This window comes from Micromys minutus (assembly GCF_963924665.1).
Source record: "Micromys minutus genome assembly, chromosome: 10".
In the NCBI taxonomy this organism is placed as follows: Eukaryota; Metazoa; Chordata; class Mammalia; order Rodentia; family Muridae; genus Micromys; species Micromys minutus.
In genome coordinates this window covers 7,453,105-7,464,153 of record NC_137979.1, presented here as the reverse complement: position 1 = coordinate 7,464,153, position 11,049 = coordinate 7,453,105, and the positions used below count along the sequence as shown (strand labels likewise).

General features: G+C 43.9%; 1 protein-coding gene across 1 annotated transcript in view; it reads left to right on the top strand.

Annotated features, from left to right (window-relative positions):
- The first annotated feature begins 959 nt into the window (after window positions 1-959).
- The window catches only part of CDC42SE2 (CDC42 small effector 2), a 65,481-nt gene continuing 55,391 nt past the window's right edge, over window positions 960-11,049 (top strand). The window contains exon 1 of the mRNA XM_080923018.1: window positions 960-1,093. The gene's annotated coding sequence lies outside the window, so the exon portion shown is untranslated. The remainder of the gene's footprint in view (window positions 1,094-11,049) is intronic.

The window sequence follows — 11,049 nt, the reverse complement described above, 5'->3', positions numbered from 1 at the left end:
GCCTTAAAAAAGCCATTGAATTGTGGTTGAGACCACGGGTGATAGAAAAGATTTATGTGAACAATCTGATTTTGTCTCATTTTGAATATAGAGCCATACCAATTACCTTTATGGACAGAATGGATATAAAAAAACGAGAATAAGAGGAACCAAGGAGTTCTCCACGTTTGGGACTGAACTACTAAAAACTGCCTATCAATAGTGACGGTCACGAAGCTCCTGGTCTGAGTATGTGCTGCTAGATTTCAGTGGAAAGCCACCCATTTGCTTCTTGCTTCTGGGTACGTAAAGTGTTCAGCTAATGTCTTAAAACAGAATGTGGTGGCTGAGGCAGGAGGACTGCTGTGAGTTCTAGGTCAGCCAGGGTTCTACTACAAAAGTCGTTAGGCATGTGACTCTTGAAATCCTAGCACTTGGGAGATGCAGGCAGGAGGATCACATGATCCAGGCCATCCTTAGCTGTGCTGTATAGTGAGTTTGAGGCCACTCTGGGTTACAAAAAGACCCTCTCTCAAACAACGACAAAACAAAGATCCCACAAGAAGTCACAGAGATGCACTGGACACTTTTCAAATGCCAGGTAGTATTCTTGGCTCTCCAATGAGTCAGTGATTCTGATTCCTTTAAGTAACATTATCTGAGCATTTGGACAAACAGTTCGACTGCTACTGAGAGACATCTGATGCCGGCCAGCTCTGCCAGACAGCGCCCTCGCTCGCCCGGGCGCGTCTATGACCGGATCCAGATAGGAAGGTGTTGTGGCGCGAGGCCGCGGCATCCATCTTCCCCATCGCCCACCCAGCGGTCACTCTGTGAGCGCCTAGCATCCCCTAGGTCTCGCCACGCCCTCACTGGGCGGGGCCTCGCAGCGGCCAGCCCGCCTACTGGAGGGCCAGGGCGTGTCCCTGTGGCGGGGGCGTAGCCGCGCAGCCGCACACACCGTTTGTGGCTCCGCCTCTGCGCGCCAGAGCCTAGGCGGGAGGGCGGAGCCCGAAGCTGGGAGCGCAGCTGCTGGTGTGTGGAGATCTTAGGAGCTTCGGAGCCGGCGCTCGGAGCCGCGCGGCTGGAGCAGGCGGCGGAGACAAAGGCGACGGTGAGTGTGGGAGAGGGCCTACGATGGCCCCGCCGCCCGGAGCGCCGAGTGCAGAGCCGCCCCTCGGAAGGTTGAGGGCGAGCGCGGTCCGGGCCTCTCCGCCCTGCGGACTAGGGCAGCAGACTGGGGCTGCGGGCTGAGGCTGCGGCGGCTCCATTTTCCAGTCTGGGCGAGGTCCTCACGCGAGGAGGACCGGCGTATGGTTCTCTTCATTCTCTGTGAGGCTAGCTTCCACCGTAGCCTGCACCTTCCCCATGGGGAAGGCGCTGAGGACCCCTCCCCCAGTCCGCATCCCCGCCAGTCTGGACCGGCGCGGAGCGGCTGGGCTCCCGGACCAGGACTCCCGCCCGGCCTGCCCGGGACCCCGGGAGAGGAAGCCGGTCCACTGCCTCGCAGTCGCTCCGGCGACTCTTACAGGTTGTTGCACCGGGAGCTCGCAGCCACGGTGGTGAGCATTACTAACGGGTGTGGTAGGTAGCGGCTCGCTGACGTCGCGTTTCGAGCTGAGGAGCTGCCCCATGCCGGCTGATTTCGGGCAACCCTGGGAATTCCGCTTTAGCAGCAGTGGTTGCTGCTGCTGAGCTTTCCTGGGCGAGTTTGGTGGTGATGTGCAGAGCGCAGAAATGAAACGTTCTGGGCCTGGGAGTACAGCTTAGTGGTGGGCAGGGAACTTGCCTTGCATGTAGGAGGCCCAGAGTGGTTCATTTCCCCAGTACTCCCACCCACTACAAAGGAAAAAAAAATGAAATGCTCTATTAAAGGGCTTACCGCATAATACATGCTCAATAAAAACACTGATGTAATGACTGATCTCAAAACACCGTACAAAGCTGTTCCTACTAGTAAGATTAGGCACATAGCTTCTTGATTCAGATGAACGACTATTGGATAGGATACCTAGCAAGTTTCTGACCCCCTTCCCATGGTAAACTATTGATAACTAGTCAGGCACTATCTCCAGCCTTGCAGACAGTACCTTTGAGATGTGGCATTTTTTGAGAGAAGTTGGGTTACAAATTTCTGTTTCTTAGCAGGCCCGATTTCTTCTCTTTGAAAATAATTGAGAAAGATGTTTGGAGTATATTTTGAGGCCCATCTTTCTAATTAGTAGGAGTAAAGAAATGTATGTGCTTTTGAGGGACTGTGGCATGGTCTTCAATCTATCTCTACGAGCCAGGGAGAACTCAGAACTTTAGGAGAAGGGACCTAATGTCGCTTTGGTGGTTAAACATCACTGTTTACCCAGCATACTCATTAGACACATACTAAGCGCAGAGAGATTTTGAATGCTTTTGTGGAAGGGAACAAAGCCCCAAATTATTTGTCTTAAACTTGTGCATAAAGTTCGTTCTGTGGTTTCCATGTAGCAACTGAGGACCTCCTCAAACCCCTAGGGCTACTTCCCTTGGGAAAGACGGCTGGTGAACTTCAGGAAGTACTCATTGTTAGCATCCTACTTAAAAGTTAATGAGTAACTTTTTAAGGCTAAGATTATTGGGTTATGGTTTTATTTGTCAGCTTAATAAAAATTTGTGTAGGCTTTAAAGCGAAAGGAAAAACAGTTTCAACAGGATGGTGTTTTTATTTTCTCCTGGACTAGAGTTTGATGCGGTGTTCTTAACGATAGTGTGATTCCAGCTCTGTTCCAGTAAGAATCTCTGTAATAACATTTTGTATATTAAAAATCCCTGCTCCGTGGTTAAACTAGTACTTGCTGTTCATCTAGAGGATTGGAGATAAGTTCCCGGCACCCACACCTGATGGCTCACAACTGTCTGTAACGGGGATATGACGCCCTCTTCTGGTCTTCATGGTGAAAGGAAAAAGAGATAGCTAATCTCACATGGGGCACCAGTGTTGTTAAAAGATGACGTCCCGGATTTCGGCACCAATGTTAGGAAAAGGATGAAGAGAGTTGGGGGGGGGGTATGGCCCATGGAGGTGCGGTGAGGCCTGGGGGTAAGGGGGGCCCCACTTTCGGAATCCCTTCCCCCTGAGGGACCAGCCACAGGACGGTATAGTACAGATATATAGGGTTTATTCAGGTCATGGGGGGAGTTAAGAGGGTAGTAGAGGCAGAGAGAGAGAAGAGAGGAATAGAGGATTAGAGAAGTAGAGGCCGACCATGAGCACATGAAGGGGGGGAGGGAAGGGGAAGAGGAGGGACAAGGTGGGAGAGAAAGAGGGCAGAGCAAGAGAGAGGAGTGGGCAAGCAGGCCCTTCTATAGTGTCAGGTAACTGGGGCGGGGCATATCTGGCTATTGCCAGGTAATTGAGGGGTGGGGTTTACAGAATCCCAACACATGGAGCGCCCAAATATAAGTGACATATATAGACATACTTACAAAACAGTAACAAAAAAAAATCCCCAAAGATGGGCATGGAATATGGGTCAGTTGATCGAATGGCTCGGTCAGTCACCAGCACCACGAGCTGGTGCGAGAGTGGAAGCTTTACTACCAGCACCTGTGATGGCGGAGGCAGAAGGGTCATGAGTTTGAGTCTGTCTTTTACCTATATGACAAACTCGAGACCAGCTTGAACTGAATGAGATGCAAAAGACAAGTTAGTAGCTTTCTTTAGTTTTGGATAGTTTAGCCATTTTCTTTTATTTCATTTTTAGCAGAGCTGGGGATGTGGCTTATGGTAATACCCCTCCCTAGCATGTGTATACCAGGCTCTGTGTTCCATCTTAAGTACTACAAAAAGAAAGGAGTTGATGGGTAGAAAAAAAGAACTATCTTAAATAAAATACCTTTCTAGCAATTTTGTTTTGTCTCCTTGTTTACCATAAAAAATAGACTATTAACTAAATAGTGTCGACAAGAGAATTGTTAGTAATGTGTGGTGCTGTTTGGACTTTGCTGATAGAATTACAACTATGATTAAAGTGAGTGTGGGCTAGGCACTGTGGTATGCACTTTTAATCACAGCATTTGGGAGGCGGCAGGCAGGTGGATCTCTTAAGCTTAAGGCCAGTCTGGTCTAGTTCCAAGCCAACCAGAACCACAGAATGAGACCTGTCTCTACAGGGGAAAAAAGATGTAGGCCAAGGACACACATGAGTTGTTAATTTGTTTAGTATGCACGAGGCCTTGAGTTTGAACCCCAGCACTGCATAAATTGTGGTGGCTTCCTATATTCCTAGCACTGGGGCGGTTAGAGGTAGAGGCAGGAGGATCAGAGGTTAAAGGTTATTTTTGGTTGCTTATCAAGTTCCAGTCTAGCCCGAGCTATGTGAAACCCTATTTCAAAACAGAATCAATTAACAAAACAGCCCCTCAAACAAAAACCACCCCCCCACAACCAACCTACCAACCAACCAACCCAAACCAAACCAAACCAGACCAAACTAAACTGAAGACTTCTGTAGCCTGGTGGGTAAGAGTGTCTCCCAGCATGCAGGAAGCCCTGGCTTGACTGCAGCATTACCTCAGGAAGAGGAAGGTGGGGAGTAACATCGCATTTACCGTGAACATGAAGTTTCTGCTGTCTTCTGTTGATGTTTTCAGGTGAGATCAAGCCAGGGCCTCATGCATTCTACCTCAGTCAGTTGCAGCCCTAACCCGTTGTCATTTTATCTTTGTATTTTCATGTATGACTTACAAATAGTGACTTATGTGCTACATTATGATTTTCTAGTCAACAGCATTGTCTTTTTATGGCTGTTCCTAGCAATAATAAGGGGAGAGTACATTTGATAGAACATTCTGATTTTAGATGGGTAGAGACCCCATATTTGGTGTTTTTCTAGGAATAAGAAAAGTAACTCCCACACATGTTATTGATAGAGAATCATGATAGTTTCTTTTTTTAAAAGTTTTAAAAATTTATTTATGTATCTTATGTATATGAGTGCTCTATTTGCATATACTCTTGTATGCCAGAGGCATTGGATTCCATTTTAGATGGTTCAGAGCCACCATGTGGCCCTCACTTTCTTTAAAAAAGTTATTTTTTAATTTAGATTTTATTTTAGGTAAAAGATTTTGCATGCATGTATGTATGTGTGCATGCATGCATGTATATATATATGTATATATATATATGTGTATATATATATATATATATATATATATATATATATGTGTGTATATATATATATGTCTGTATGTATCTATGTATGTATGTATACCATGTTTGTATTTGGTGCCTGCTCATGGAGGTCAGAGTGTGTGTCAGATTTCCTGGAACTGGAGTTATAGATGGTTGTGAGCCAAGCTACCATCTACATGGGGACTGTACCCAGATTGTCCACAAGAGTTACTGGTGTTCTAAGCAACTGAGCTATCTCCCTGAGCCATAGTTTCTCTTTTCTTAAAAAAAATAGGATTTCTGTTTTTATTTTTAATTATGTGTATTAATGTGTTCAGGTGTGGGTAATAAGCGCCTACAGAGGCCAGAGGAGGGAATGGAATCCCCTGGAGCTACAGGCAGTTTGAGCCACCAGTTGTGAGTGCTAAGAACCAAACTTGGTTCCTCTGCAAAAGCAGTATGTGCTCTCAACTGCTGAGACATCTTTCCAGCTCCAACAGTTCTTTAAATGTTGTGTTTCTTGTAGGAGGAGTTATATGAGCATATATACCATATAATCTAAGCCTGTAGGATTCGGTAGTGTCTGGGTTTGTGTAAAGTATACTCTATAACAGTCATATGGTGAGGAGATCACCTAATGATACATTTTGCAGAACGTCTCCATCATTCAGTGTTTGACTCCTTCAGAAGTCCAATTGAATGTCCTGCAAAGCCCATCTGCATCATTACAAGGTAATAAAGGGTCACCCCTGTGTGTACAGTTAGCTTTTGAATTAGTGGGCCTTTGTGATTTGTCAGTGCTGGAACTGTTTTGTCATTGTGTAGACTGTGACAATTCAGATAGAACTCTCCAAGTTTACACATTGGCTGTTAGTCTTTTTGTTGTTGTTGTTTTTTTTGTTTTTGTTTTTGTTTTTCAAGACAGGGTTTTTTCTGTATAGCAGCCCTGGCTGTCCTAGAATTTGCTTTGTAGATGCTGGCCTCAAACTCATAGAGGTCTGTATCTGCCTCCCAAATGCTGGGATTAAGAACATGCACCTCCATTTTTGGCTGTTAGTCTTTTTTTTTTTTTTAAATAGCTATTTTTAGGAATATCAAAGAAAGCCACAAGTACCTGAAAACAGGTACTTTTCTGTTTTTAAACTTATTGGTTGTTTCCTTTTTTTTTTTCATTGTAATTGTTCTTAGGATCATTAAAAAGGTAACCCTTTAGATTTTAGTGGTAGAGAGTTGTGATAGTTTTAGGATGTTATTTCTTTTAGGGGTTACTTGATAGCATACCTGACAGCCTGGCATGATAAACCTCAGGGAAACTGATTGCAGGGTCAGTAAAGAATACTGAAGACAGGCTGTGAATGGTGTCTCATACAACCTGCTCAAGGATGGCTGCTCACCCTCGGCCAGCTTGAGAGCCACCAGTGTGGCCTACTTTAGTTGTTCATTGCCAGTGGAAGGAAGATTCTTGATTATAGAATAGTCCCTTACAGAGATCTGAACCTGGGGATTGTTCAACAGATTTCTTCTTGATGCTTTTGAGCCCGAGGCTTCTTCCTGTCTGAGAGTTCCAGGTGGACAGTCACTTGAGCTGATAGATGACTATTGCTGGAACAGCAGCTTGTGGAGGGGGAGGTGTCTTTGTGACTGTGCTGTTTGCATTTTTCCCCGTAAATGTGAGCAGTGGTTAGAAAAGGCGAGGGTCATGAGGTCAGAGGACTGTGCTGTCTGAACGTGTCTGTGTATGTGTCTGCATGTGCATTCGAGAGAACAGAGGAAAGGCAGGAGGTGGAGATGATAGTGGATCAACAGGAGGTAGAATTGCTTGGCAGAAAGGAGTTATTAAACACTGATGTGTTTGGTGCTAGAGAGACAGTTCAGCAGCACTTGCTGCTCTTCCAGAGGACTCTGGTTTGATTCTCATGGCAGCTTCAGTTCCAGTGGGTCATATGCTCCGCTCTTCTGGTCTCTGAAGGCACTGCACACACACACACACACACACACACACACACACACACACGGTACACAGACATACATACAGGCTTATGTTAAATGCTCTTATAGGGAAAAATAAGAGCAAATAAGTCTGAAAAAAAGTTGATAAATAATGTGGCTGATGCAGTTACTTAATAGTAAGGAATTTCTGTTCTGCAGATGAAAGGTTCACAGTGCACTGAAAATGGTTAAGATGGAATTTACTTCAGTGAATAATTAAAGTGACAGAATGTTTGTAAGTACTTCAGACTCACAACAGCATTGAGACATGCTAAAATAACTTCGCTAAGAAAATAAGGACTCATAATTTTTTATTTATTTGAAATACTATTTGAGACTAAGTAAAACCCAAGATGTTCTTATTTCTAACCGTTGGAATATTTGAAATACTGAAAAGTTGGTGGAGGTTCTTTTTCTATGAATAGTTCTTTGAGAATCGAGTCTTGACTTTACTCACCTCTTTCCTCAACTCCCATGCCCCTCCCACTCCCAACCCACCCAACTTTGTATCCTTGTTTTTCTCCTCCCCACCCATCAGGTCTCATTTGGGTTGTCAATATGTTCCTGGGTTTATGAGCCTCTGGAGTGTGGTCATCTGACCAGCAACAACACTCTTGGGGGAAATTCCCCTTTCTCAGAAGCTATCACTTGCCAATGGTGCCTCTGCTAGGGGTGGGACTCGGTGTTCACCTCCTCTCTCCATGCTGGGATTGGATTAGCTTGAGTTGCACTGGTTAATGTGTGCTATGACAAGAAAAACCGCTGTGCGTTCATGTGTACGGCTGCCTGTTCCTGACTGGGGGACACTGTTCCTTGTGTTCATTCACCACAAGGCTCTTAGCCTTTCTACTCTCTCCTGAAATGATCCCTGAGCCTTGGGAGCAGAGTGTACAGTATAGATGTTCAGTCAGGACTGAGCATTTTGCAGGCTCTTATTCTCTGCACCGTAGTCACTTGTGGGTCTCTGTGTTAATCACCCTCTACTGCAATTAGAAGCTTTTCTAATGAGAGTTGAGAGATCATTAATGTATAGGTATAACAATATGGCATTAGGAGTCAGTTTAATACTTTGTCCATTTAGCAGAATAAGAGTGATATGTTCTCCCCTAAGGCCTGTGAGCCCCAGGTTCTTACCCCAAAATGGTGCCAGGTATGGGTTTCATCTTACGGAGTGGGACTTAGAGCCAGTTAGAAAGTGGTTGGTGAGTCCCATGTCTGTGTCACTATTGTACCAGTGGACATGTCTTGCTAGAACTGTTGGCATTGTAGTTTGCAAGGTTCTCAGCTGCTTAGATTGATGATGACTGCAATAGCATGTATAGTACCTTCTGGAATTATGAAAGCTAGCCAGTAGTAATGAGACTTCAAGGTCAGAACCAGCACATTATCTCCATGTTCTGTGACTCTGTGACTTAGGTACATAGCATTGGCAGCAGTGGGTCTTAATATCAAGTTCTGGAGGGTAACCAGTAGCACTGGCATAAGTAACCTGTAGTGTTTAGGGCTTATGGAACCTTACTTGCCAACACCTCCAAAAAAGGAGTTCATTCCTAGCATTGGGCTCTATTTGCTAGCTTTTGGTGTCTAGTAGGGGCATTTTGTTTTAGGGTGATTCTGTCCCTCTCTCTGTGTATCAGGATGCTTGCACAGTCATAGGCCTCCGTATCACTTTTGGGAAGGTTATCGCTCTCCATTTTCTCTTTTTTTCCCTGCTCTTCTATCTCCAACCCCTTCAGTTTAACTCTTCTTGTCTGTCGATCTCTTTTAAACCTTTATACTGTTTGCAAGGCTTTCAAGGGTTGTGTGTCTGATGGGGGCGGTAGTTCCTATTTTGTAAGAGTGATTTTTAGACTTAAGACACATTTTTCTCAGTTGAAAACCCTAAAATGATTAAGAACAATGCATGGCATATTGTAGTCTCTGCCTGTGCTATTATAGATTGTGAAGGTGTATTAGAATAGCATTAGCACAAAGCATTTCTCAGGTACTTTATTTTCACATTCTCCAGGATAATATGCTTTTATGTTTTTAGGTACCAGACTTTTTAATCATGAAAGTATTTAATTATTTGCTTAAGGTTGAGCTTGATATTAATTTTTAAAAATAATGTATTTTTTATTTCATGTTTATTGGTATTTTGCCTGCATGTATGTCTATATGAGGATGTCAGAAGCCCTGTAACTGGAGTTAGAGATGTTTGTGAGTTGTAATGTGGGTCCTGGGAATTGAATACAGGTCTTCTGGAAGAAATAGCCAGTGTTTTTAAATCCTTAACCATCTCTCCAACTCCTTAAGGTTTTGTAAGACTAAAAAAAATTTTTTTTAGATTTATTTTACTTTATATGTATGAGTGTTTTGCTTTCATGGATTTGTGTGTATCACATGTGTGTCTAGTGCTTATGGAGGCTGGAAGAGGGCATTGGATCTATTTGGAACTGGAGTTTTAGATGGTTGTAAATCTCCATGTGGGTGTTGGAAATTAAGCCCAGGCCCTCTACAAGGGAGCAACCAGTGCTCTAAACTGCTGAGTGTCAGCCCTCTTGGAGGATTTTAGAAGTAATTGAAAATGAATAGTTTTGATTTCTTGTAGATTGATTGATTGATTCACTTATTTTTGGAAACAGGTCTCATGGAGCTAAGGCTGGCTCATAGCTGTGAGGGTAGCTGAGAATGACCTTGAATTTCTGATCCTTCTTACAGAAGTCTGTTATCCCATACAAAGGGGATTTCTGAGCTAACTGAACTGAAATGTCCAGTTTCAGTAATAAGTAATCTTTATCATTACACAAGTACATTACATAGTACTTATAAATATATGTAGCTAAAGACAGATTATGGTTTAAAAAAAAAAAAACAAAACAAAAGGCCCAGCAACTCCTTTCTTAGAAAATAGTACATGAATTCACATTAGATTTCATGCTTTTTTTACAGCGATTGTGTGAACCCTGACTGATCTAGAAATTCATGCTATGATTTCTTACGACATCTTCATGGTAGAGTTTTTGAAAGTGTATTGTACTAAAGTACAATATTATTTTGTTTTATTTGGTTTATCAAGTCATCTACTTTGACTTTAATTTTCTTTTCAATGCTGGGGGTAGACCCTAGGGTGCCCCATGTGTTAAGCAACTGCTTACTATTGAACAGTACATCTGTCTTCTACTGTGACCTTTTGCATAGGAAAGCAGGATGAACCTGGACTCTATCCAACACTGTTTCACGCCTCCCTGCTGCGGGGAACTACAGGTCTCAGTGCAGCTGTTCTGCTCAGTGATGGGTCTTGATACAGTTGAAGTAGAAGAAAGGTTCTCCCTGGAGAGTCATTCTCTAGGTCTTACGGAGCTCATGTAGATTTCCTAGTCACTGAGATAATCAAGTCTTGTAGTGTCTGTCAGCACTGGCTTTATTTTAGTCCTTTTCTTCTTCTCCTCTTTCTTTTCCTTTTCAGACAGGTTATCACCGTGTAGCTGTGGCTGGCCTGGAACTTGATGTTTATCAGGCTGACCTTGGACTCACAGAGCTCTGCTTGCTTCTGCCTCCTGAGTGGTGTGATTAAAGACCAGGTGTGTGGTCACACCTGCTGGTTTTCTTTCCCATTTGTTTGTCTCTTTACTTCATAAATAGTATTACCAATTCTTTAGTAAGGGTATCCTTCCCTGTTTAGAGATTGGGGGCTGGGGGTGATGAGGTTTTGAGTGGTTAGTCTAGTTGCTTCCATTTTTGTCCAGTGGGTCGTTAGATGAATCTGGTCCTAGGAATACTGTTAAGTGGTATTCTTGGGTATTCCGTGCCTGGGAACCACACTCTATTGTTAGCTGACTAGCATGTCAGTAGAAGTAAGCATAGTACATTAAAGTGACTTCATACAGCATAGCTTCTAGCATTTCCCTGGGGGCCTCAAAATCCCTCCCAACTCCTGTTTAATGCACTTT